Genomic DNA, 27,160 nt, shown 5'->3' on the forward strand with positions numbered 1-27,160 from the left:
CCCTAGCTGCAGTGAGTTTTCACCGAGCCCCCTCCCCATCTCTACTCCATGAACCTAAAGGTTTTGATCCTTAGAGCTTCTAGGGAAAAAGGTCCTTTTTTATTTTTAAGATTTTATTTATTTATTTGACAGAGAGAGACAGCAAGAGAGGGAATACAAGCAGGGGTGGTGGGAGAGGAAGAAGCAGGTTTCCTGTTGAGCATGGAGCCCAGGACCCTGTGATCATGACCTAAGCCAAAGGCAGACACTTAATGACTGACCCACCCAAGCACCCCAGGGAAAAAAATCAAAATGGAGTTCTGCACCTCTTCCTCAGTGGCTGCTATGCAACTTCCCAATTTCTGTACCATAAGTGGGGGCTTTCTCAGGGTTCCTAATCTATTCAGCACATATCATGGGGAAAAGTGAAGGAAAAGTTTGCAAGAAGGTGTGCACTTCTGTTGTACTTAGGCTGCAGGGATTTTCATTCAACAGCCTCCATCATTTACCTTTACATGCTTCCCCAGCCTGGGCCCATAGGTACCACACTGTTCTGTATCCAGTCATACATGGTTGTGTACCATGCTCAACCTTTTGCCCTGACCTGCAACCCTGAGCCATCACAGCACATTAGTGGGTCATATATAGGGTTAATGACCTAGCAAAGCTTTTGCTAATACTGCTGACCTACTCCCAATTTCTCTGTTGGGCATGCTCCTTCATTGCTGGCCTGACTGCATCCCACTAACACAATAAACAGCTCACAACAAGCAGAGAGTCAGTCTAGATGAAAGGAAAAGTGACTCAAACTCAGCATCAAGGTATAACCAACACACTTAGGTTACTCTCCTAAAGTACTAGGTTCTGGTGAACAGAAGACAGTACCCTGCAGGGCATTACAGTAACTGTTTTTCATAAAGTTACTACATTCAAGAGCAAAAGACACAAATGACTTTCTTAACACAGAGAAACAGACACCAAAGAGACAGATAAAATGAGACAGATAAATTTATCCTAAATGAAAGAATAGGACAAGGCCACAGCCAGAGATATAAGCAAAACAGATGTAAGTAACATTTCTGATAGAGAATTGACAAGAAGGAACAAAAGAATACTCACTGGATTTGCGAAAAGAGTAGAAAATATAAGTGAGATCCTTAACACAGAGATAAGGAATAACATAGCAGAGATAAAAATCACAACTAATAAGATGAGAAACACATTTGATGAAATGAACAACCACATAGAAGAGGCAGAGGAAAGAATTAATGACCTGGAAGTCAGAGTGATGGAAAGTAATCAAATTCAACAAGAGAGAGAAAAGAATTTTGCTAAAGGAGTATAGATTAAGGAAATTCAGTGACTCCATCAAATGTAATAACATTTGTATTATAGGAGTTCTAGAAGAAAAAGAGAGAGAAGAGGTGCAGAAAATTTATTTGAAAAACAATAGTTGAAAACTTCCCTAATCTGGGGGAAGGAAACACTTATCTAGATCCAGGAGGAATACAGAATACCAAACATTATAAATTAAAGCAGACTGACACCAAGACATATTGTAATTAAATTTGCAAAATATAGTGATAAAGAAAAACACCTGAGGAGCAGCAGACAAAATGAAAACAAACAAAACAAAACAAAACAAAATCAGTCATTAAGTGTCTGCCTTCGGCTCAGGTCATGATCCCAGTACTTTCAGCTCAGGTCATTATCCCAGTGTCTTGGGATTGAGCCCCATATCAGACTCCCGGCTCTGGGGAGCCTGCTTCTCCCTCTCCAGCTCCCTGGGCTTGTGTTCCTTCTCTCAGTATCTCCCTCTGTCATAAATATATAAAATCTTAAACAAACAAACAAACAAACAAAAACACTAAAACAAACAAACAAACAAACAAACCAAGGGAAACCCATAAGGCTAGGAGGAGATTTTCCATCAGAAAGTTCACAAGCAAGAAGAGATGGTCATGATATATTCAAAGTACTGAATGAAAAAAATCTGCAGTCAGGAATACTTTATTCAGCAAGGTTACCATTCAGAAAAGAAAGAGAGATAAAGAGTTTCCCAGACAACCAAAAGTAAAGGAGTTTGTAAACAATAAACCAGCAGTGAAAGAAATATTTAAGAGACTCTAAGAGGAAAGCAGAGACCAAAAATGACAACATAGAGGTAGGAAACACAAAGCAGTAAAAATAGTATTTCCATAAAGAGTCAGTAAAGGAACTAAAAAAAAAAAAAAGGATGTAAAATATAACAATATATACCCAAAATGTGGGTAGGACAGGAGAAAACAATAGGTTCAAACTTAAGCAGCCATCAACTTAATATAGACTTCTGTATGCAGAGGCAGTTATATATAAACCTAATGGTAACCATATATCAAAAATAACTAAGAAATATGCAAAGAATAAATAGAAAGAAATCCAAATATATCACTAAAGCAAATCAGAAAAATGTGAAAGACAGGAAAAGATAAGATAAAACTTCAGAAAAGCACAAGGTAAGTAATAAAATGGCAATAAATATATATCCATCAATAATGACTTGGAATGTAAATATAGTAAATATTCCAATCAGAAGACATTTGGTGACAGAATGGATGAAAAAACAAGCTCCATCTATACAGTTCCTATATGGGACCTATTTTAAACCTAAAGAAACATTTAGATTGAAAGTGGGAAGATAGAGAAACATCTATCATGCAAATAGATGTCAAAGGAAAGCCAGTGGAGCAATACTAATTAATACTGGACAAAATAGACCTTAAAACAAAACTGTAAAAAGAGACAAGGAAAGACACTATATAATAAAAAGGGGTACAATCCAAAAAGAAGATGCAGCAATTGTTAATGCACCCAATATAGGAGCACCCAAATAAAACAGTTAATAATAAACATAAAAGAACTAATAAACAATACAATAATAACAGGGGAATTTAGTACCTCACTTACATCAGTGGACAAATCATATCATCACTGTTGAATGACACACTGGAACAAATAGACTTAGCAGATCTCAGCAGAACATTCCATCTTAAAACAACAGAATGTACACTCTTTTCAAGTGCACATGAAACATTCTCCAGAATATGTCATGTATTAGCCCAAAGAACAAACCTCAACAAATTCATGCAACTTTTCTCACCACAAAACTATGCAGCTAGAAGTCAACTACAAGAAAAAATGTGGAAAGACTATAAATACGTGGAGATTAAATAATATGCTACTAAATATTGAATGGGTCAACAAGAAAAAATTACAAAATACACTGAAATTAATGAAAATGAAAACATAATGGTCCAAAACCTATGTGATGCATCAAAATCAGTTCTAAGAGAAAAATTTATACCAACACAGGTCTACCTGAAGAAACAAGAAAATTTCAAATGAAGAACCTAAACTTGCACCCAAAGAAGCTAGAAAAAGAAAAGTAAAATCCAAAACCAGCAGAAGGAAGGAAATAATAAAGATTGGAGCAGAAATAAATGACACAGAAAATTAAAAAAAAAAAAAACAAAAAACAATAGTACAGATCAATGAAACCAGGAGATGATTCTTCGAAAAAATCAGTAAGATTGATAAACCTTTAGCGAGACTTAACAAAAAAAAAATAAATAAATAAATAAATAAAATAAAAAGGAGAAAGGGCTCAAATAAATAAAATCGCAAATTAAATCAGAGAAATAACAACCAACACCACAGTAATACAATCATAAGAAAATATTATGAAAAACTATATGCCAACAAATTGGACAACCTAGAAGAAATGGATAAATTCCTGGAAACATATAAACTACTAAAACTGAAACAGGAAGTAATAGAGAATTTGAATAGACTGATAACCAGCAAACACATTGACTCAGTCATAAAACACTCCCAGTAAACAAAAGCCCAGGACTAGATGGCTTCATTGGCAATTTCTACCAAACATTTAAAGAAAAGTTAGTAATAGAGAGCAAACCAATGGTTACCACAGGGAAGGGGTTAGGGGTAGGGGAGGCTAAATAGGTGATTGGGAACAAGGAGGACACTTGTTATGATGAGCACCAGGTGTTGTATGGAGGCATTGAATCACTATATCCTATACTTGGAACTGGAACTTAAAACTAAACTAATCTAAAATAAAATAAAAATAAATTGAAGAGTTATACTTATTCTTAAAATATCTTAAAAAGAATAAAAAAGGAAAGAAAACTTCCAAATCTCTTCTATGCGACCAACACTACTCTGATACCAAAACCAGATAAAGAGTCCACTAAAAAAGAGAAATACAGGGCAGTATCCCTGATGAACATAAATGCAAAAATTCTCAATGAAATACTTGCAAACCAAATCCAATAATACATTAAAAAATCCATTCACCACAATCAAGTGTGATTTATTCCTCCATTGCAAGTGTGTTTCAAGATTCACAAATCAATGTGATACATCACATTAATAAGGGAACAGAAAAGAAACATAAGGTTATTTCAATAACACAGAAAAGGATTTGACAAAGGACAACATGTATTCGTAATATAAAACAAACAAACAAACAAAAACAAACCCTCAACAATGTAGATTTAGAAGGAACATACCTGGGGGCGCCTGGATGGCTCAGTGGATTAAAGCCTCTGCCTTCCACTCAGGTCATGATCCCAGGGTCCTGGGATCGAGCCCCACATCCAGCTCTCTGCTCCACAGGGAGCCTGCTTCCTCCTTTCTCTCTGCCTGCCTCTCTGCCTAGTTGTGATTTCTCTCTGTCAAATAAATAAAATATTTTAAAAAAAAAGAAGGAACATACCTCAACATATTAAAGGCCATCTATGAACAACCCCCAGCTAACATCATCCTTCATGGGGAAAAACAGAGCTTTTCCCCTAAGGTCAAGGACAAGACAAGAATGGATAATCTCACTCCTTTTATTCAACATTGTACTGTAGGTCCTAGCCACAGCAATCAGACAACAAGAGTAAATAAAAGGGATCCAAATTGGCAAGGAAGAAGCAAAACTTTCACTGTTATAGATGACATGATGCTCTATATAGAAAACCCAAAAGACTTCACCATAAAAATTGCTAGAAATGATAAATGAATTAAGCATTACAGAATCCAAAATCAATGTACAGAAATCTCATTTACATTTGATGTAGTTATTGATAGATATATAATTCATAATATTTTCTTTTTTGTTTGTTTGTTTGGGTTTTTTTTTTGGTCTGTTTTTGTAATTATTTTCAATTTCTTTTTTCCTCTATTTTTTTCAGTATGATAGATATCTTTAGTGATATGTTTATATGTCTTTCTCATAATCTTTTATTTGCTATAAATTTTTGCTTTGTATTTCACGTGTGCCGAGACTTATCAGCATTCCAGGGAAGGAATTTCATTTAGCACCTAATTTAAGGTGATTGAAAAACAGATACTCAGGCAGTGGCTTTTAAAATATTCAAATATATACTGTCCTTTGGGGTCCAATTATAAATTTTGTTGGTCTCCAGATTGGGAGATCTGGAGGTATCTTACTATACCAACTACTAGCTGTGTGACCTTGGAAAAATTACTTTCCCGAAAATGTGGTTAGTAAGAATATGTTTTCACAGGGTTATTGTGGTAATCCATGAAAAGAACATAACACATTGTCTAGCATAAACAAGTTGTTTTTTTTTTTTTAAGTTAGCTATTATTATTAAGAAAAGAATGAAGCGGGGAGTCAAGATGGCAGGGAAGTAGGAGGAGGTGCCATTTCAACCTGTACCCTAAAGTGAGCTGATTACCTACCAAAGAACACCGATCATCCATGAAACCAGCCTGAAATCAGAATTACACACGTCTGGATCTCTACAGGAGCAGAACATGCCAGTGGCAGGTAAAGCAGAGTGGGAACATCAGACTGATATCAGAAGATAAACAAAAGGGGGAGGGAGCCACCAGAGGCAACCGATTAGAAAGTAATACCCCAGTACCAGAGTGCCCTGCGTCTGGGGACCAGCATTAGCTTGGAATCTGGTTGAAAGCACTCAAAAAAAAAAAAAAAAGGAGCAAAGCATAGCGGGGGGGAAATTGTGGGAATTGGGGTGGTTAGGGACAGGGGCTTAAGTCCCCGGACCCAGGACAGCCTCCCCTGGCACTGAGCCAGAGAGAGTGCTGTGGAGAAACCAGGTCTTGGTCCCTGAGCCCCCAGCGAGCCTGAGCCACCAGTGTGTCTGAGAATGCCTGGGGTCCTGCTCCCAGGAGGGGCTGGGAGCATGGTCAGATGACATTCCTGAAACATGCGTGTCCCACACCCTCCGCTGGGAGAGGTGCTCACAGGTGCTAGCCAGGAACTCTGGCATTTTGAAAAACCAGGCATTCCCAGCCTGGGCCAGTGGGAAAATCTCAGTGTGTGATCATTGCTTGGAACCTCTCTGGTGGTCTGGAGCTGCCCAGACAGCCACCGCTGCCTTGGTATTGGGTACAAGGAGGAGATCCTCCATCCCCAGGGGCTGTGACTCAGAACCTACTCTGCCAGCAGCTCTGCAAAGCATTCTGAGGCTTCTCTCTGAGAAAGAGGTCTGGGTGCAGTTTGCTCTCCTCTAAACCTCTAAAAACCATCAAAAGCTGTCAAGGTGAGAGAAAACAGGTGAAAGAACATAAAAACCTCCAGAGAACAAAAGCCTGAAAAAAAAAAAAAAAAAAAGGTTTCCTCAGTGCCACCCCCTTCCCCTTGCGGGGGCGGGAGGCCCTAACTCAGGGAATATCATTGTCTGAAAACCCACGTGGCAGGCCCCTCCCCCAGGAAAACAACCCAGAAGGAAGGAAAAAAAAAAAGAAAAAAAAAGAAGACTACAAGAGAACAACCACCACTACTTCATAAATAAAACTTTTATTTTTAACTCTTTACCACCATTCTGGTTCTTTTTTTTTTTAAACATATAGAAAATTTTTTAGCCTATTTACCATCACAGTGACATGTCCAGTACATCAAATCCCTTAATAGCCTTCTAACCTGAACTTTTGACACAAACACCAGTGTTTTTATTTTGCTTTTCTATTTTTTAATTTTTTTTATTTTTAATTTAGTTTAGTCTAGTTTATTCTTTTTTAATTTTTATTTTCTAATATACATACAGAATTAAACTTCAAGGTAATCCCCTTTCCCCAATCAATGCTACCCCTATAGGCAAACCGATTTTTAATCCCCCTTTATCTTAGGAAAGTTGAGTCCCTTAACAAACACATCAAGATACATCCAGGAAGAATCAAAATAAACATCCTCGCCCACACTGAAATTTATAACGGCTCTCCCATCTTTTCCTTCAGCGAGTGTTTCTGTGTATTTGTAGTTGCCTGATAGTATATAAAACTTATACTTGGGGTTCTTTCTGATGAGGTTCTTCCTTTTTTTTTGCTTTTATATATATATATATTTTTTTTCTCTTGTCATAAACTCTTATCAGTCTTTTTATTTCTCTGTTTTTGTTTGTATACTTCATAAATCTTACTTTGGGCCCATTTGGGCTGAGCCTTCTCTTTTATTTTCCCTTTTTTTCCTGTCTCTCTTTGTCTCTCTCTCTCTCTCTCTCTCTCTCTCTCTTTTCTTTTCTTTTTCTTCTTCTCTATTTCTTTTTCTTTTCTTTTTTCTCTCATTTGGGTGGGGAATCCTGATTGCACAGAAGTGTACCAGGGTGCACCTTGAGTGCACCACAATTGATACATCCAGCTGCATCTGTTCAGTCATCTCTTACCAAAATGACTAGGAGGAGGAATGCCCAACAGAAGAAAAATACAGAGGATGGACCTTCTGCAACAGAGCTAATGGCTATAGACATAGACAATATGTCAGAAAAGGAACTCAGGCTAACAATTATCAAAGCAATAGCTAGGTTGGAGAAAGCCATGGATGACCAAACAGAATTGATTAGGGCAGAACTGAAAGCCACCAGGGATGATGTTCACAATGTTAGGGCAGAACTGAAAGCCACCAGGGATGATGTTCAAAATGCTCTCAATGAGTTCCAATCGAATCTAAATTCTCTAAAAGCTAGAGTAACTGAGGCAGAAGATAGAGCTAGTGATCTGAAGGACAAACAGAGAGAAAGTATCAGGAGGAAGCCTGGAACAAACAGCTCAGAAGCCACGAAAACAGAATCAGGGAAATAAATGATGCCATGAAACGTTCCAACGTCAGAATTATTGGAATCCCTGAAGGGGAGGAAAAAGAAAGAAGTCTAGAAGATATAGTGGAACAAGTTGTCTATGAAAATTTTCCCAATCTCATGAATATAAACAACGTTCATGTACTAGAGGCAGAGAGGTCCCCCCCAAGATTTTAGATTCTTGAAAGTCCTCATGACACGTTATAGTTAAAATGAAAAATTATCATTCAAGACAGACCCTCTTAAAAGCAGCTAGGACAAAGAAGCTCCTTACATACAGAGGAAAGCCCATTAGAATAACGTCAGACTTGTCCACAGAGACCTGGCAAGCCAGGAAGGGCTGGCAAAATATATTCAGAGTACTAAATGAAAAGAACATGCAACCAAGAATACTCTATCCACCAAGACTGACATTCAAAATGGATGGAGAGATAAAGAGTTTCCAAGACTGGCAATGCTTAAAAGACTATGCAACCACTAAGCCGACACTGCAGGAAATACTAAGGGGGGTCCTATAGAAGAGAAAAAATCCTAAGAATATCATTGAACAGAAATATAGAGGCAATCTACAGACAGAAAGACTTCAAAGGTAACATGATGTCAATCAAAACATATCTATCAATAATCACTCTCAATGTGAACGGCCTAAATGCACCCATAAAACGACACAGGGTTGCAGATTGGATAAAATGACAGGACCCATCCATATGTTGTCTACAAGAGACACATTTTTAACCTAAGGATACATTCAGACTAAAAGTGAAGGGATGGAGAAGCATCTTTCATGCCAATGGGCCTCAAAAGAAGGCTGGGATAGCAATTCTCATATCAGATAAATTAGATTTTAAGCTAAAGACTGTAGTCAGAGATACAGAAGGACATTACATAATTCTTAAAGGGACTATCCACCAAGATGATCTAACAATTATAAATATCTATGCCCCCCAATATGGGAGCAGCAAATTATTACTAATATTGACTGTTGCGGGGCACCTGGGTGGCTCAATGGTTTAAAGCCTCTGCCTTCAGCTCAGGTCATGATCCCAGGGTCCTAGGATCGAGCCCCGGATTGGGTTCTCTGCTCGTCAGGGAGCCTGTTTCCTCCTCTCTCTCTCTGCCTGCCTCTCTGCTTACTTGCGATCTCTGTCAAATAAATAAATAAAATCTTTAAAAAAAAGAAAAACCTCCTGGAATGTTTTTTTTTTCTGCCTAACCATAAAAAGAAGAAAAAAGAAACAGAGAAAGAAGAAAGATAGAAAGAAAGGGATGGAAGGATGTAGGAGAGAAAAAAGAAGGAGGGAAGGATGGGGGAAAATAAGAGCCATGTGATTAACAAAGTATATGGAAATACTCAGATTGGATTACTTTTTTCAAAAAGTACTTGCAGAAAGTGTGTTGAAGAAAGTGGTAAAAGAGAATACTGAATCTGCAGAGTAATAATAATACAAATATTTTAGCTGACACATAAGGGTCTAGAAAATAATGGCAACAGTATTATCAACATTAATACAGAGCTACAAGGCAGTGAAGGAAAGCAGATAAGAAAAAATTTTGCTGATAAGAAAAGCCTGAAATAGGTTAGAAGTTAAATTGTGGATGTCTTAATCACTCAGATATTGGCTGTGATATCAGTGATATAAAAGAACACTCTACAAACAGCGAAGTTTTCTTCTTTTAAATTATATAAGATGAAAACTTCCAATTTTTAGGGGGAAAGAATTTAGCAGTTGTGATTAAAATGCTGAAATTTTTATCATGTAATATGAAGAGTTGTGTGAACATAAAATAAAGTACATCCTGTGATTCTAAAGAAGATGATTTTGAGAAGATATTGGGTTGTCTTTTGAGCTTTCAAATGTATTGTGTAAGGATTTCTGTAACCTTATGCAAATAAATTTTAAATATTTAAGAAACAAAGATTTCAGTAAAAACACAACTTAATTGATCTTTAAGATGAAAAAGGTAAAATACACCAATATAATTATGTAGAAATGCAAAAAGCTGCATAACAATTCACATACATTTTTAAAAATTTTATTTATTTAATTATCAGAGAGAAAGAGAGAGCAAAAGCAAGGGGAGCGGCAGGCAGAGCAGGCAAAGGGACAAGCAGGCTCCCTGCCAACCAAGGAGCCTGATGCAGCACTCGATCCCAGGAGTCTGGGATCACGACCCAAGCCAAAGGCAGCTGCTTATCGACTGAGCCACCCAGGTGTCCCTCACATGTGGTTTACGCTGAAAAAATAAATAAAATGGAAAAAAAAATTAAAAAAAATAAATTTGTTAGAACAATTGGAAGATCTATCAAAAGCAGAAGGAAGTTAAAAAAGAGGGAAATACATACATATATATGTATATGAATTTATATAAAATATTAAACTGCTGAGAATATTTAAACAATAAAACATTTGTCAAATATATTTATAATGTACATATTTCTGCAAAAAGTAAAAACAGAAAAAAAGACAGGATTAGGGAGGTGACAACAGTTTTACATAGAGAACATGATTCATTTTTTTTTAAGATTGTAGTTATTTGTTTGTCAGAGATAAAGCGTGCACACAAGCAAGGGGAGATGCAGGCAGAGGCAGAGGGAGAAGCAGGTTCCCTGCTGAGCAAGGAGCCCAATACAGGATTCCATCCTGAGGTTCTGGGATCATGACCTGAGCCAAAGGCAGACACAACCAACTGAGCTGCCCAGGCATCCCAGAACACAGTGCATTGTTTTGCAATCTTTAACAATAAAAAAATGGGGAGAACAATTTAAAAATTAGTTTTTCATACATTTTAGTGCCTATAGTTTCAGACTATGAATGTAATTTACATATATGCCATAAGAATAAAAAAAGAGTCCTCTTCAGTGGTGAAATCTTTATCTTATTTGAATGTTTCTGGGGAAACAACAGAGCTTCAAAATACATGAAGCATAAACTGTCAGAACTAAAAGGAGAAATAAATAAATCCATAATTATGGATGAAAATTTCAACATTCCTTTCTCTGTGAAAGAACTAATAGAAAATTGAAGAGCTATATAACACATGCAGTCAACAGAATCTAATTGTTTTCTGTAGAGGAGTTTACCTCTCTCTACACACACACACACACACACACACACACACACACACACAACCCAGAATACACATTTTAAGGTGCACATGGAACATTAATCAAGATAGATTATATTCTAGTTTTTAAACTAAACCTTAACAAATTGTTTTAAAAATAAAGTAATATGAAGTATGTTATCTGACAAAAACGAAATTAAGCATGACATCATAACACAAAGATAATGGGGAATGTCTCAAAATACTTGGAAATTCAGAACAAATTGTTATTACTTCTTATTAATCCATTCATCAACAAGGAACTCTTAAAGGAAATCAGAAAATATCTCAAACCAAATGGAATGTAAGCATAATATGTCAATATTTGTGGGTCACAACTAAAGCAATGCTTAGAAATAAATTTATAGTACTAAATGCTTGTATTAGAAAAAGAAGAAATTTCTAAACTAAAAATCCAGCTTCTTATTTAAGAAGTTAGGAAAATAAGGGGAAAATAAATCCAAAGTGGGCAAAAAGAAGAACGTGATAAATATAAGACAAAAAAAAAACAATAAAATTGAAACTTGGAAAATAACAGAAAATTAATAAAAGCAAGCCAGTTCTTTGAGATGATCAATAAAATTGATAAAACATATAAAGACTGAAAAAACACAAAGAACAAAGATATAAAATGGAAATATTAGGAATTAAAGAGTGGGTATCTCTGCATACTCCAAAGATGTTAAAAGGTTAATAAGGGAAACGACAAACACTATGAACTATAGTGTTTATAAATTCAACTTATAATATATATATATTTATATAAAATCAGTATAGTGTTTATAAATTCAACAACTTATATAAAATGAACCATTTCCTCAAAAACTGTAACTATCTAAATTCATTCAAGGTTAAGTAGATCACATAAATCATAATATGACTATTGTGTGTTTTGAACTGGGAGTTGAGAACTTTCTTTTTTTTTTAATATTTTATTTATTTATTTGACAGAGTAGGCAGAGAGGCAGGCAGAGAGAGAGGGGGAAGCAGGCTCCCCGCTGAGCAGAGAGCCCGATGCGGGGCTCGATCCCAGGACCCTAAGATCATGACCCGAGCCGAAAGCAGAGGCTTAACCCACTGAGCCACCCAGGCGCCCCCTGAGAACTTTCTTAAAGAAATAACTAGGTCTAGACAGTTTCATTGACAAACTCTAAAATCCTTGAATAAATAACAATTTTATGTAATTTCTTCCAAATAATAGAATAGGAGGAAAATTTTCCCAATTCATTTCATGAGGCCAGTATTTCACTAATGCCAAGGCCAGAGAGGAAACTACAGAATAATGGCCCTCATGTCCATAAACACATTAACTTGTTTGCTAACATTTTATTTTGAGAATGCAAATATGGTCAAATATTCAAGAATCAATCAATATAATTCATCTTATTAACAGGATACAGAAAAGAAAACAACATGATTATATCTACTGATGCAGAAAGAGCACTTGACCATAAATTAATGATAATAAATGTAACATTCAACAAACTAAGAATATAAGGGTGTACAACTTGAGAAGATGCATTTAGACAAAAGTCTACAGCTAAGCATAGTACTCAAATTCGAAAAATTAGATGTTTTCCTCTTAAGATTGAAAACAAGGGAGGGATAACTGCTTTTTCCACTTTTATCATAATGGAAATCTTAGCCAGTATCATAAGGCAAGAGAAAAAAATAAAAGATATAACTTTAAAAAAAATAAAAGAACAAAAGACATATAGATTAGAAAGGAGGAATACAACTGCCCCTATTGGCAGATGACACGATTGTGTGGATAGAAAACTCCTATGAATCTATTAAAAAAAACCTAGAACTAGTAAGTGAATTTAACAAACTTCCTGGATATGTGGTCAACACATGGAATCAATCGTATATTTATATACTAGTAATGTACAATTAGAAACTGAAATTTGAAAAAGAGTATATATAGGGGATTGTAGTTCCATAGATAAGTCTTTCAAAAAAGGGAATAATTAGATGCAAATTTAGCAGAACTTCTTCAAGGTTTCTATGCTGAAAATTACAAATGGTGAAAGAAATAAAAATCCTACATAAATGAAATGCAATGCTCATAGATTTGAAGCCTCAGCATGGTAAAAATATCAAGTCTTCCCAAATTGATCTATATACAGAATGCATTTCTGATCAAAAATTCAGAGACAATATTTAGAGATCAAAACAAGATGATGCTAAAATGTGTATAAAAAATAAAAGAGCTGGGATATTTAAAATAATTGAAAAAGAATGAAGTTGAAAGAGCCACACTGGCCAATTTTAAGACTCAAATTTATGTTGTCTGGGTAAATGAATGAATATATAGATCAATAAAACACAATAGTCTATAAATACACCCACATGATTTTTGATATGAAGGCAAATATAAAACTATAGACTTTTAGAACAAAATAAGGAAAAAAGACCTATATGACCTAGGGTATTTTTTTTAATCTGACACTGAAACTGGAAAGAAAATGCATAATTATAGTTATTAAGTATTTGTGAAGTGTTTATAAACACTGGTAAATTAACTTTTTTAAAAAAGATTTTATTTTATGACAGAGATCACAAGTAGGCAGAGAGGCAGGCAGAGAGAAAGGAGGAAGTAGGCTCCCCACCTAGCAGAGAGCCCGATGCGGGGTTCCATCCCAGGACCCTGGGATCATGACCCAAGCCAGAGGCAGAGGCTTTAACCCACTGAGCCGCTCAGGTGCCCCAGTAAATTAACTTTTAAATGCAACCAAAATTAGTAACTTCAGTGCCTTCTGGGAAATACCAGAGCCATGTGCTAACACTATAAAGAGCTTCTTGTTCTTTCTTGTCCTAAAACAAAAATTACATGAGCATCAAAACTGGAACAACAAATGCTAAACACAAGGAGAGATTTTCCAGATATCTGACAGTAATTTCTACCTTCCCTTCCTTTCTGCTTTATGAACAAAATGAAATGTGAATATTGTCAAAACGTAGACAGCTAGAACCAGATAAATCTAGGTACTCAAACATTTTTTAAAAAATATTTTCTCTTTTTTCAATACTTTCTTTTTATCCTTTGTCAACAGTAAATTCAGACCTTCAAATCTTTTTCAGGAAATAATTTATAGAGGATTCATTCAAAGTTCCCTTTCCATCTTACTTTAAATTCTTATCTTTGATACTGTGTTCTAGGAATACCTCTATGTATGAGACTGCAACTCTGGCATTTACAAAATGAGACAAAGTTTACAGCCTTCGGAAGAAAATAGGGCAATTAGACATATTCACCTGCTCAACTTTATAACCTTATCAGAAATATTTTCTCTTTTTACAAATAAGTAATCATTTACTATCAATGTTATTACAACTATTTTCAACTATTGAATTGACCTTTCATTTTATAAACATCAGTAAATCAACCATTAAAATGCAATGAAAATTTGTAACTGCAATTAATCATGAAACAAAAACAGTCTGGAGAGTAACATGTTATTGATCACAATAATATTCAGTTTTCCATGGCAATGTATCTGCTGACAGCAGGGAGGCACTTCAATACTTTACAGCCCAGAGGTTGAAGATACCAGGTTTCAGGCTGAGTAGGAAAAAAAAAAATCCATGATTATGAGAAGGAAGTACAGATAAATCCATGATTATGAGAAGGAAGTACAGATAAATCCATGATTATGAGAAGGAAGTGCAAATAAAATATATATATATGATATTTCTGATTTATTAATTTATTAATATATATCTCCTGTTATGTCTACCTTTTTTAAGAACAAAAGTTAAGTTCAAATAACCAAGAACTCAAGTAAGTACTCACTGCAAATCCTAGTAATTTGTAACAACTATTTCTTCTCTATATTTTATTATTTATCTTTGAGATTCCTTCACTCAGTGCCAGAATTTTTTCTCAATTATTCATCTCTGTTATATTTGGTTTACTCAAGTATACATAAGAACTTGCTAACTGAGGGGCAGGCAGAGGAGCGGGGGAGAAGTAGGCTCCTGCTGAGCAGAGAGGTGGACAGGGGGCTTGATCCCAGGGTCATGGTATCATGACCTGAGCAGAAAACAAACCTTTACCCAACCAAGAGGGCCACCCAGGTGCCCCTCTTAAATACCTCCTTTATCAAGCTTTCTTCTTTACCTGACTCATATCCACTTGAAAAGACAACCTAAAAACTATAATTTATTTAAGAGTACTCTTTTATTTTAAGATTTTATTTATTTATTTGACAGAGAGAGAGATCACAAGTAGGCAGAGAGTCAGGCAGAGAGAGAGGGGGAAACAAGCTCCCTGCTGAGCAGAGAGCTGGATGCAGGACTCAATCCCAGGACCCTGGGATCATGACCTGAGCCAAAAGCAGAGGCTTTAACCCACTGAGCCACAGGTGCCCCTATTTATGAGTACTCTTATTAATAACTGATATATGTATTATGTGTTAGTCCTTGAAAAGGACCTTTTATTCATGGTCTCATTTGACACACACAGCATATTTTTATAATATCATTACTCTATTTCTACAGACAAGTAAAGGAAATTTCAGCACAGAATTATTCAGTGGCTGAAGTTTCAAACTCTGATATGTCAATTTCCAAAATCTGTGTATATTGTATTTCTTTCTTGTAAATATGGAGCACTTTTCTCTTTCTTTCTTTCTTTCTTTGTTTCTTTTTCATTCTTTCTCTCTCCTTCCTTCCTTCCTTGCTTCCTTCCTTCCTTCTTTTGTATTTGGCTTCTGAAATACCAGAAGGGGCTTCCACTGGAAATGGGAGATTATAAAAGGTATCTTTAAAGTCAACATGGTATCTTTAAAGTCAACATAGCATATTATTGACCATTGAAGTTTTATGACTGTGTTATGTTCATCTGGGCTTAAAATTAGTTTAGATAAATATTGAGGTGTTCTATCACACAAACATAGTCTAATATGTATTTTACATGGGAATAAGAGAGAAAATAAAATCTTTATTGAATGACAAAAAATATGAAAAACAAAAATACTTAATTCTTAAGGTTTATTTCTTCACAGAATTTCCAGGGACACACACACACACAAAGACTCCTTAGACATTCCCATACAGGTGTACAGGAATTATGAGTCATGCTCTGCATATTTGGAAAATAAAAATTTTTAGTGATCTATGACTGATTGAAAATAAAATTAAAAAATACACTGATTCCATGTAACCTTTTCTGACCAACAAACAAGGCTCTTCCATACCTAACCCTTATCATTTCCAATGTTCTTTACAGATCAGTTCCACAAAGACACTCACAAAAGTCCTCTAACTGCTCTCTCTATATTCACAGTATCCATATTCAATGCATCTTTCACATCAATGACAGATACAACTTCCTAGAGTATTATGATAATTGTATCTCTCTCATGTTTATATCCTTGTGTGGAATTTTCTTGCTAATCAAAGAAAACATTTTCTTATCTTTTGGACCCTGAAGGAATCTTAGAGATGATATATCCTACCCCTTCTCATTTGCCAGATAGGAAAACTAAAGGTGGAGGGAAAATTATGCTAGGATTTTTTTTTCTAAAACTCTCTGTGGGATATTATAATACATGTAATGGTGTCTTGTCACTTAAAAATAACATACAAATTAAATATTCAAAGTCTTTTGTAAATCAAACATACTTTCCCAATTTCATCTACTATTATTCCTACAGATTACAACCCTTCATGAATGTACATAGAACTTTCTTGCATAGATTTCTTTGCTTAAATATTTTCTTTTCTTCCTCTGTTTGAATTAGTTTTATTAGCTTCTGAAATTCTATTAATTGGTATTTTGTAGAAAGGTATATAATTTAAGTGGGTCTTAACACAGTCCTTATTTTTTTAACTTAAATTGGCCTGTTCAAAATATAATTTGTAGATCCTCTAGCATATTTCTTATTGTATTTTTAGTCATTTATTATAAAACTTAGCCACTCTTTCAAATTTCAGATTGAAAACTAGTGTTGATCATCAAATTTGGTAGACTATCTCATTTATTAATGGTCATGATAATTTTCAGCTTCTTAAAGTATAGACTCATTCTATCTTGTGTTTACATTCTGTCTCTTCTGTCTAATGGTAAACTTCTTGAGCACAGGTTCTGATCCTTGTACATGTATGTTTCCTTTGCAACACTTAACATAGCACATTGCAGGGCGCCTGGGAGGCTCAGTGGGTTAAAGCCTCTGCCTTCGGCTCAGGTCATGATCCCGGGGTCCTGGGATCGAGCCCTGCATCGGGCTCCCCGCTTGGTGGGGAGCCTGCTTCCCCCCTTCCCGTTCACCTCTGCCCACTTGTGATTTATGATTGTCAAATAAATAAATAAAATCTATAAAAAAAGAATTTTTAACATAGCACATTGCATATAATAGATGCAAAATAAATATTTGTAGAATGAATGGATACAATAATGAATAAATTACCAGGAATTATCAGGGGTTCTTTGTACTTATTTTATGTGAATCCAAAACATCCACATATTTAGAACATCTGGATAGTTGGCATCAAATAGTAAAACATATGTATGGTTAACACAATTTATTTTACATTTCATCTGCATGCTTTGGTATTGGTAAGATAGCTGAACTCTCTCAAAACCATACTATCACTTTGGTGTTGGTTACAGTATTTTTTTTTAAGATTTTTTATTTATTTATTTATTTGACAGAGAGAGATCACAAGTAGGCAGAGAGGCAGGCAGAGAGAGTGAGAGGGAAGCAGGCTCCCTGCTGAGCAGAGAGCCCGACGCGGGACTTGATCCCAGGACCCTGAGATCATGACCTGAGCCGAAGGCAGTGGCTTAAACCACTGAGCCACCCAGGCGCCCTGGTTACAGTATTTTTAATTTGATTGAATAAAGAGCTCCATTTTAAGGTACAACTATTCAATGAAAAACACAAGAGGAGTCAATTTTCCGCAAACTCCATCAGTCAAATCTAAGTAACAAACTTACCTGTATGTGTGCACGTGCAAAAATTTTCTTTCCGTCAGTTGGAACTTTTGGAACACATTTCAATGAAACCCTAAGCATATTTTGTGATATTTTCTTTTTATTGCAATGCTCAGATGAGTTATACATCAGCCATCAACAATCTGTTTATGAAAGAGGGAACACTCCGGGAATTGTCAGTAAGATTGTCTTTATATCAGTGCATACTAATGAACATTTGCAGTTCAATAAAACTGCTGGGGTCTGCAAAAGTAGAAACTTGATAATATATTTCTTTTTCTCTTTGGAAAGGATTTGTACTTACAAGAAATTGTAGAGAGACTAAGACAATCGTATTTTATACTACTATGAATAAATATTTGGAGAGGAAAAAAGCACTTAAAATAAAAAGAAAGAATGCACATCAGAAACATACCCTGAAAGCATAAAATATTATGATATATTAAAAGAGTAAAATGTTGGGGCACTGGGGTGGCTCAGTGGGTTAAAGCCTCTACCTTCGGCTCAGGTCATGATCCCAGGGTCCTGGGATCAAGCCCCACATTGGGCTCTCTGTTCAGTGGGGAGTCTGCTTCCTACTCTCTGTCTCTGCCTGCCTCTCTGCCTACTTGTGATCTCTATCAAATAAATAAATAATCTTTTAAATAAAAGAGTAAAATGTTAACAACTTCTCCTGTTGCAAACATGAAATTCAGCAATTCTTTTTTTTTTTTTGCTACATATCATGATTCTTTTTTTTTTTTGTATGTGTATATTTGTTTGTTTTTTTTTTCCATTTTATTTATTTTTTCAGCGTAACAGTATTCATTCTTTTTGCACAACACCCAGTGCTCCATGCTAAACGTGCCCTCCCCATTACCCACCACCTGTTCCCCCAACCTCCCACCCCTGACCCTTCAAAACCCTCAGGTTGTGGCGAACCATAAGAGACTATGGACTCTGAAATTCAGCAATTCTTTATTCAAAACTATGTTTTCATGACTGCATAAATTACATGCCACTAAATTTTCTTTAAAGTGTATTTCTAATTTATTTCTATATTTACAAGTTGTGCTTAACATGCTGAAATTATGATATTAATCAAGGATTTCTGCTTTGGCACATATTAATGAATGAGACTTTAAACCAAAGCTACAGTATTTGAAATGTGTATGTAAGGGGGAAAACAGGTGGCTGTGTGTGTGTGTGTGTGTGTGTGTGTGTGTGTGTGTTTGTATAAAATGTATTTTTTTTATTTCCTCCTAAGTTCCATTATGTTTGTAAGCATTGACCGTTATCCTTGGTCCAAGTCAGAGTTAAACCGTCGCAAATTCTGTGGAGTCATTGTAATTTTTGTTTATTTTAAATTCTTAAATACTAACGAATCACAGATAATGCAAGATGAAATAGTGATGAAGCTGTATTGCTCTGGTCACTTCATCTCTGGTCACTTTGTAAATAAATATATATCTATATATTGACATATTGCTATAGCAACATAGATAGATATAGATAGATATTTTGCAGATTTTCTAACACAATTATATACTATAAACTAAACAAATGAAGTAATGTCTTCCACAAAATTGCAACCTTCTTTTTGCTCTTCTTTGTTAAAAGTAATTCCCAATGATCAAACAATGATCAAACAAATATTAATAAATTTCTTTTTCCCCAAATAAAGTTCATATATATATATGATATATATGTATATCATACATATATATATGATATTTTTTAGTTGCCAGTTTAAAATAATGGCTGTTTGAATTATAAACCTTGGTTATTTTTGAATCACTATTTTTCAGAGTTTGTGTCTGGTTTCTGGATCTTTGTACTACTCTTCCAGTTATACCCAAAAGTAAGGTTACAAGTGTAAGCATGAAAATGATTCTAAAATACATCCTACTTGCCCCTTTTTTTAAACTTCAATTTTTTTTTAATTTAAAAAATTTTAACATCAATCTCAACATATACCTGAGCCTGGCTTTGGATTTTGATTTTGTTATTCTAATATTTCCTGGCTTCTGACCCTGATCTGTTTCTTGTGAATGGTGCTTATGCTTTCCTGTATCTTACTCTTAATATAGTTCTATATTCTCAGTTTTTATCATAGCTTCTACCATTTGTTTAAAACCTACTGCCTGCAGGGACGCCTGGATGGCTCAGTTGGTTGGACCACTGCCTTCGGCTCAGGTCATGATCCCGGAGTGCCAGGATCGAGTCCCGCATCGGGCTCCCAGCTCCACAGGGAGTCTGCTTCTCTCTCTGACCTTCTCGTCGTTCATGCTCTCTCTCACTGTCTCTCTCAAATAAATAAAATATTAAAAAAAAACCTAGTGCATGCAGACTTATTGAGACTAGCTGAAAATGTATTATGTATCCTTGTATATTTTCTAAATATATCATAAAGTAATACTGAATATTTATATAACCTTTTATTGTCAACTTTTGAGATAAACATTAAAATCCTGTTTCCCACTTCTTATTCCTATTTATGGGGTACATAATATGAGGTATTTGGGCTTTTTTAAACTTACACCCAATTGTTCTATAACTGGGTATAGGATTTTTTCATCTGATCAAACACTGGTTATAACATTTTTTTGTTAGCGATGTTTCTCATTTTTCTAAGAAGGAAAGATAACATATTTAGCTTCTGGAAAGAAAAAGGGTTAAACTTTTTTTTGTTTCTTTTGCATTTAAAGAATAATGTATGTACAAAAACTTAGAATTTATTTCAATGAATTGTTACAGTTTTATATGCCCATGTAATGAACACTCAAAATAAGATTACCCCAGAAAGTTCTCCCTTGCACTCTTTGGTCATCACTGCCACTCTCACCCAACAACCACCACCTTATAAGACTATAGTTAGTATTGTCTGTGCTTGGCCTTCTTATAAAAATAATCTTACAGTATGTATTCCTTTGAATTTGACTCCTTTATCTCTCTCAATATATATAATATATGTAATAATACATATAAAATATGCAATACATTACAAATATACATATAATATATGCTATATAGTGTATGTAATGCATTTTATAATATGTAATCATATATGTATACATTATAAGTGTACATATAATATCTATATAAATACATATATTAAATATATCTTAATATATGTTAAAAGCACATGATATCTACTCATAATAAATGTTTAAGCATACAAAACAGTTTTGCTAATTATCTGTACATTTTACAGCAGATCTCTAGAACTTTTTCACCTTACATGACTGAAACTCTATAGTCACTGAATACACTCCATTCCCCCCGCCCAGCTCAGCCTTTGGCAATCACCTCTCTACCTTCTGTTTCTATAAGTTTGACTATATTAGATACTTCATATGTGTGGAATAATGCAGTGTTTGTGATTGGCTTATTTCACTTAGCATAAAGTCCAGGGGTTCATTCATGTTGTAGAATATGACAGAATATTTTTTCTTTTTTAAAAAAGTAAATGATAAGGGTGCCTGGGTGGCTCAGTGGGTTTAAGCCTCTGCCTTGGCTCAGGTCATGGTCCCAGAGTCCTGGGATCGAGCCCCACATCCAGCTCTCTGCTCAGCAGGGAGCCTGCTTCCCTTCCTCTCTCTCTGCCTGCTTCTCTGCCTACTTGTGATTTCTGTCAAATAAATAAATAAAATCTTAAAAAAAGAGTAAATGATAAATAATATTCAGTGTACACACACACATACATACACACACACACACACCTTGTTTTCTCTATTCATTCATCCAGTGATGGGCGTTTAGGTTGTTTCTATTTCTTGGTTATTGTGAATAGCGCAACAATGAACATGGCACTAAAATATCCTTTTGAGATCTTGTTTGCAATTCTTTTGTGTAAATTCTTGTAAGAGACGTTATTGGATCATGTGGTATTTCTACTTTAATTTTTTGATGACCCACCATGCTGTTTTCTATAGTGGCTGCACCATTTAACACTCCACAAACAATGTCTAATGTTTGCAACTTCTCCATATCCTCACCAACCCTTGTGATTGTGTGTGTGTGTGTGTGTGTGTGTGTGTGTGTTTATAATGGCCATAATAACATGTGTGAAGTGATACTGTGTTGTAGTTTTAATTTGACGTTCACTTATCTTTAGTGATGTTGGGTACCTTTTCATGTGCTTGTTGGCCATTTGTGTATCTTCTTTGTAGAAATGTCTATTCAATTATTTTATCCATTTCTTAAATTATTCATTTTTTGTTAACTGAGTTGTAGGACTTCATTACATATTTGGATATTAACCCTTTATTAGACATAGAGTTTGCAAACACTTTCTCATTCTATAGGTAGAGTTTTTACTCTCTTGATTGTTTTCTTCACTGCACAGAAGCATTTTAGAGTTTCCACTTCCCATTTTCTTTTTTCTCTCTTTCTTTTTTTTTTTTTTTTTTTGGTTGCCTGCACTTTTAGTGACATATACAAGGAGTCATTGTAAAAACCAATTTTATGACTATTTTCTTTATGTTTTCTTCCAGGAATTTTGTAGTTTCAGATCTTCTGTTGAAGCAGTTAATCCATTTTAAATTAATTTTTGTGTATGGTGTTAAATATGGGTTCAACAATAACTTTACTACTTCTTCTTCTTCTTCTTCTTCTTCTTCTTCTTCTTCTTCTTCTTCTTCTCCTTCTCCTCCTCCTCCTCCCCTCCTCCTCCTCCTCTTTTCATTTTTCTGTCTAGTTTTCCCAATATCATGTATTGAAGAGACTGTCTTCTCCCATTGGGCCATCTTTGTACTCTTATTGAGATAATTTAAATATATTTGTGTGGCTTTATTTCTGGTCTCTCTATTCTGTTCCATTAGTTTATGTATTTGTTTTTATGCCAATTGCATAGTGTTTTGACTACTCTAGATTTGTAATATGTTTTAAAGCCAGGATAAGATGCCTGGGTTGCTCAGTTGGTTAAGCATCATTTTGGCTCAGGTCATGTTGTCAGTGAGATCAAGTCCTGTGTCAGGCTCCACACTGGGCATGGAGACTGCTTACAATTCTCTCTTTCACTCTCCCACTGCTCATCCTCCCCCACTTGTGTGTGTTTGCTCTAAATAAATAAATAAATAAAGCCAGAAAATGTGAGGTCTCCATCTTTGCTCTTCTTCATTAAAATTGTAGTTTTTAATCAGGGTCTTTCATGGTTCCTAATAACTTTAGAATCATTTTCTCTAATCTGAAAAAAAAAAGTCTTTGGGATTTTGCTAGAGATTATATTAAATCTGTAGAATGCTTTGGGTAACACAGACATTTTAACAATATTAAGTCTTCCAATCCATGAACATGAAATGTCTTCCCATTTATTTGTGTCTTTAAGTTTAGCATTGTTTTATAATTTACAGTGTAAAATTCTTTTACCTCCTTAGTTAAGCTTATTCCCAAATATTTTATGCATCTTTGATACTATTGTAAATAAAATTATTATTTTTTAATTTTATTTATTTATTTGAGAGACAGACAGACAGAGTGAGATAGCATGAGAGGGGACGTCAGAGGGAGAACCAGACTCCCCATGGAGCTGGGAGCCTGATGTGGGACTCAATCCCAGGACTCCAGGATCATGACCTGAGCTAAAGGCAGCCACTTAACCAACTGAGTCACCCAGACACCTTAAAATTATTTTCTTAATTTCATTTTCAATTAATTTGTTATTTGTGTATAAAAATGCACTTAATTTTTGTGTTGATTTTCTATCCTATAATTTGCTGATTTTCTTAATCATTTCTATTTTTTAGAATTACTAGTGTTTTCTACATATAACACCAGGTAAGAACAGAGATAATTTACCTTTTCCTTTCCAATTTGGGTGTCCTTTATTTCTTTTTCTTGACTATTTGCACTGGCCAGGACTTCCAGTACTTTGCTAAGAGTGGATATCCTTGTGTTGTTCTTGATTTTTAATAAAAAGCCTTCAGTTATTACCATTAAGCATGATTTTAGCTTTTCATGTGTGACCTTTGTTATATTCAGCTAACCTCCTTCCATTTAGAATTTGTTGAGTTTTTTTATCTAAGAAGTGCTTTGAATTTTGTCAAATATTTTTTCTGCCTCTATTGAGATGATAAGATTATTTTTATACTTAATATTTTATACTTTATAAAGTATAATTTATACTTTCTATAAATTTTTATATTTTTGTACTTTTAATGTGATGTATCTCACTTATTGATTTTTGTGTGTTGAATCATCCTTACATAACAAGGATAAATTGGTCATAGTGTATGAAATTTTTAGTGTGATGTTGAATTAAGTTTGCTATTATTTTTTTGAGAATATTTGCATGGATATTCATCATGTATATTGGCCATTTTTTTCCCCATGTAGCGTCCTTCTCTGGCTTTGATATAAGCCTGATGCTGGCCTCATAAAATGAGTTTGGGAGTGTTTTTCCTCTTACAATTTTTGGAACAGTTTGAGAAGGATTGACATTAATTTATCTTTAAATATTTGTCAGAACTCTCCAGTGAAACCTTCTGGTCCTGGACATTTATTGTTGAGAAGTTTTGATTATTAATTTGATCTCCTTATTTGTTATATGTCTGTTCACATTTTTTATGTTTCCAATAATTCAGTCTTGGTAGGCTCTATGTTTCTGGGAATTTATCCATTTTTTCTAGGTTATCCAATTTATTGGTATATAATCATCAAAATAATGCCTTATAATCCTTTTTATATCTGTAGCATCCATGTAATATTTCCTCTAACATTTCTGATTTTAATTATTTGAGTATTCTCTGTTTTTATTTTTCCTCAGACTAGCTAAGGGTTTGTCTACTTTATAAATGTTCTCAAAGTACCAGCTCCTTTTTTTTATTGTTATAATTAACATATTAGTCTCAGGTGTGCAACATAATTATTTGATATTTGTATATAATGTGAAATAACTGCCACAATATATCTAGCTAGCATCTATCATCATACACAGTTATATTTTTTCTTATGAAAAGAATTTTTAAATCTATTCTCTTGGTAACTCCCAAATATGTAACACCTTATTGTTCACTATAGTCATTATGCTGTATGTTACATCCCTACTACTTATTTACTTTACAACTGGAAATTTATACCTTTTAGTATATGTGCTGCCAAAGTGAGCACAAATTTATACCTTTTAAAAGAATATTTTATTTATTTATTTGACAGAGAGTGACCACAAGCAGGGCGAGTGGCAGGCAGAGGGAGAGGGAGAAGCAGACTTCCCACTAAGTGGGAAGCCTGATGTGGGGCTTAATCCCAGGACCTTGGGATCATGACATGACCTGAACGCAGACACATAATGAACTGAGCCACCCAGGTGCCTGGAAATTTGCACCTTTTGACCCTTTTCACCAACGTTGCCTACTCCAATACCACCCTCTGGCAATCATCAATCTGTTCTCTGTATTTATGAACTTATTTTTGTTTTTTTTATTCCACATATAGGTGAGTTCATATAGTATTTGTCTTTTTCTGGATGATTTATTTCACTTAGCATAAAAACCTTGAGGTTTATTCATATTGTTGCAATAGCAAAATTTTATTTCTTGTGGCTGAATATTTACAAAATCATAATTTCCTTATCAATTCATCTACCAATGAACATTTATGTTTTTACTGCATCTTAGCTAGTGTAAATCATAATGCAAGAAACATATATCTTTTCTTTTTTTTTAAAGATTTATTTATTTGACAGATAGAGATTACAAGTAGGCAGAGAGAGGCAGGCAGAGAGAGAGAGAGAGAGAGGAGGAAGCAGGCTCCTGCTAAGCAGAGAGCCCAATGAGGGGCTCGATCCCAGGATCCTGGGATCATGACCTGAGCTGAAGGCAGAGGCTTTAACCCACTGAGCCACCCAGGCGCCCTGACATATATCTTTTCAAACTAATTTTTTTTGTTTACTTGGGATAAAAACTCAGAAGTGGAATTCCTGGATCATATAATGGTTCTATTTTCAATTTTTTGAAGAACTTTAAAACTTTTCCACAGTGATCACACAAATTTACATTTCCATTCTCACCAATGATGCACAACTGTTCCCTTTTCTCCACATTCTCACCAACACTTGTTACTTCTTTTTTAATAGCCATTCTAATAGGTGTGAGGTGATGTCTCATTGTGGTTTGATTTGAATTTCCTTGAAAATTAATGATGTTGAACACCCTAAAGGGGGAAACCTCATTTAGATTTAGGTTAACTGGAAGTCAGACCCTCAAGCAGCAGCTTTAAATGTCCCATGAGAGACTATGGACTCTGGGAAACAAAAAGATGGTTTTGAAAGGGAAGGGTTTGGGGGGATGGATGAGACTAGTGATGGGTATTAAGGAGGACACAAATTATATGGAGGACTGGCTGTTACGCAAACAATGAATCATGGAACTACATAAAAATCTAATGCTGTACTGTATGGTGATTAACATACATGATAAAAATAAAAATAAAATAAAAGTATGCAAATATATATATGCTGGAAGCATAAGCCCCACTGGCCACCAAATCCAGGTAATTTGGAGGTGTGCCCTAGATAGCAATCACAAAAATTGGGACTCCAGATGAGTTTAGGGCATCATACTGGGAAATAATGTTGAACAAGAGGAAAGCAGAGATAAGAGCACCAAGATAGTGCCCACATCCTACATTTCTTGAGAGCAGCTCCATGGGTCACTGAATATGTGCAAAACCTGAAGCTTTTTTCAGTCCAAAGCTCCAAAACAAGCAAAGTGGCTTAATTCACAGAAATACTAAGAAGTGTACTTCAGTGTGCTGTCCGTGCAAGACACAGCTGGGGCTGGTAAGCTACCAAGAATCATCCTTCAGTTGCCACAGTCTGTTGGGACCCAAGAATGCAAGCTTCTTTGTGCACTGAAGCTAAGTGATTGAGGAGCATCCCCTAGGTGTCAGCCATAAAACCCAGGCATCAGATGGGTATAAAGCTCCCCTCCAGGAGACAATGATACTCTGGAGCACAGCAGATGGTGAATGGAAAGATAGTACCTACCCTCTGAGGTTTCTGCAAAGGATTATAGTTAGTTCTTGGACGTGTGTTAAGTTAAAGATT

This window comes from Meles meles, chromosome X (genome assembly GCF_922984935.1).
Source record: "Meles meles chromosome X, mMelMel3.1 paternal haplotype, whole genome shotgun sequence".
In the NCBI taxonomy this organism is placed as follows: Eukaryota; Metazoa; Chordata; class Mammalia; order Carnivora; family Mustelidae; genus Meles; species Meles meles.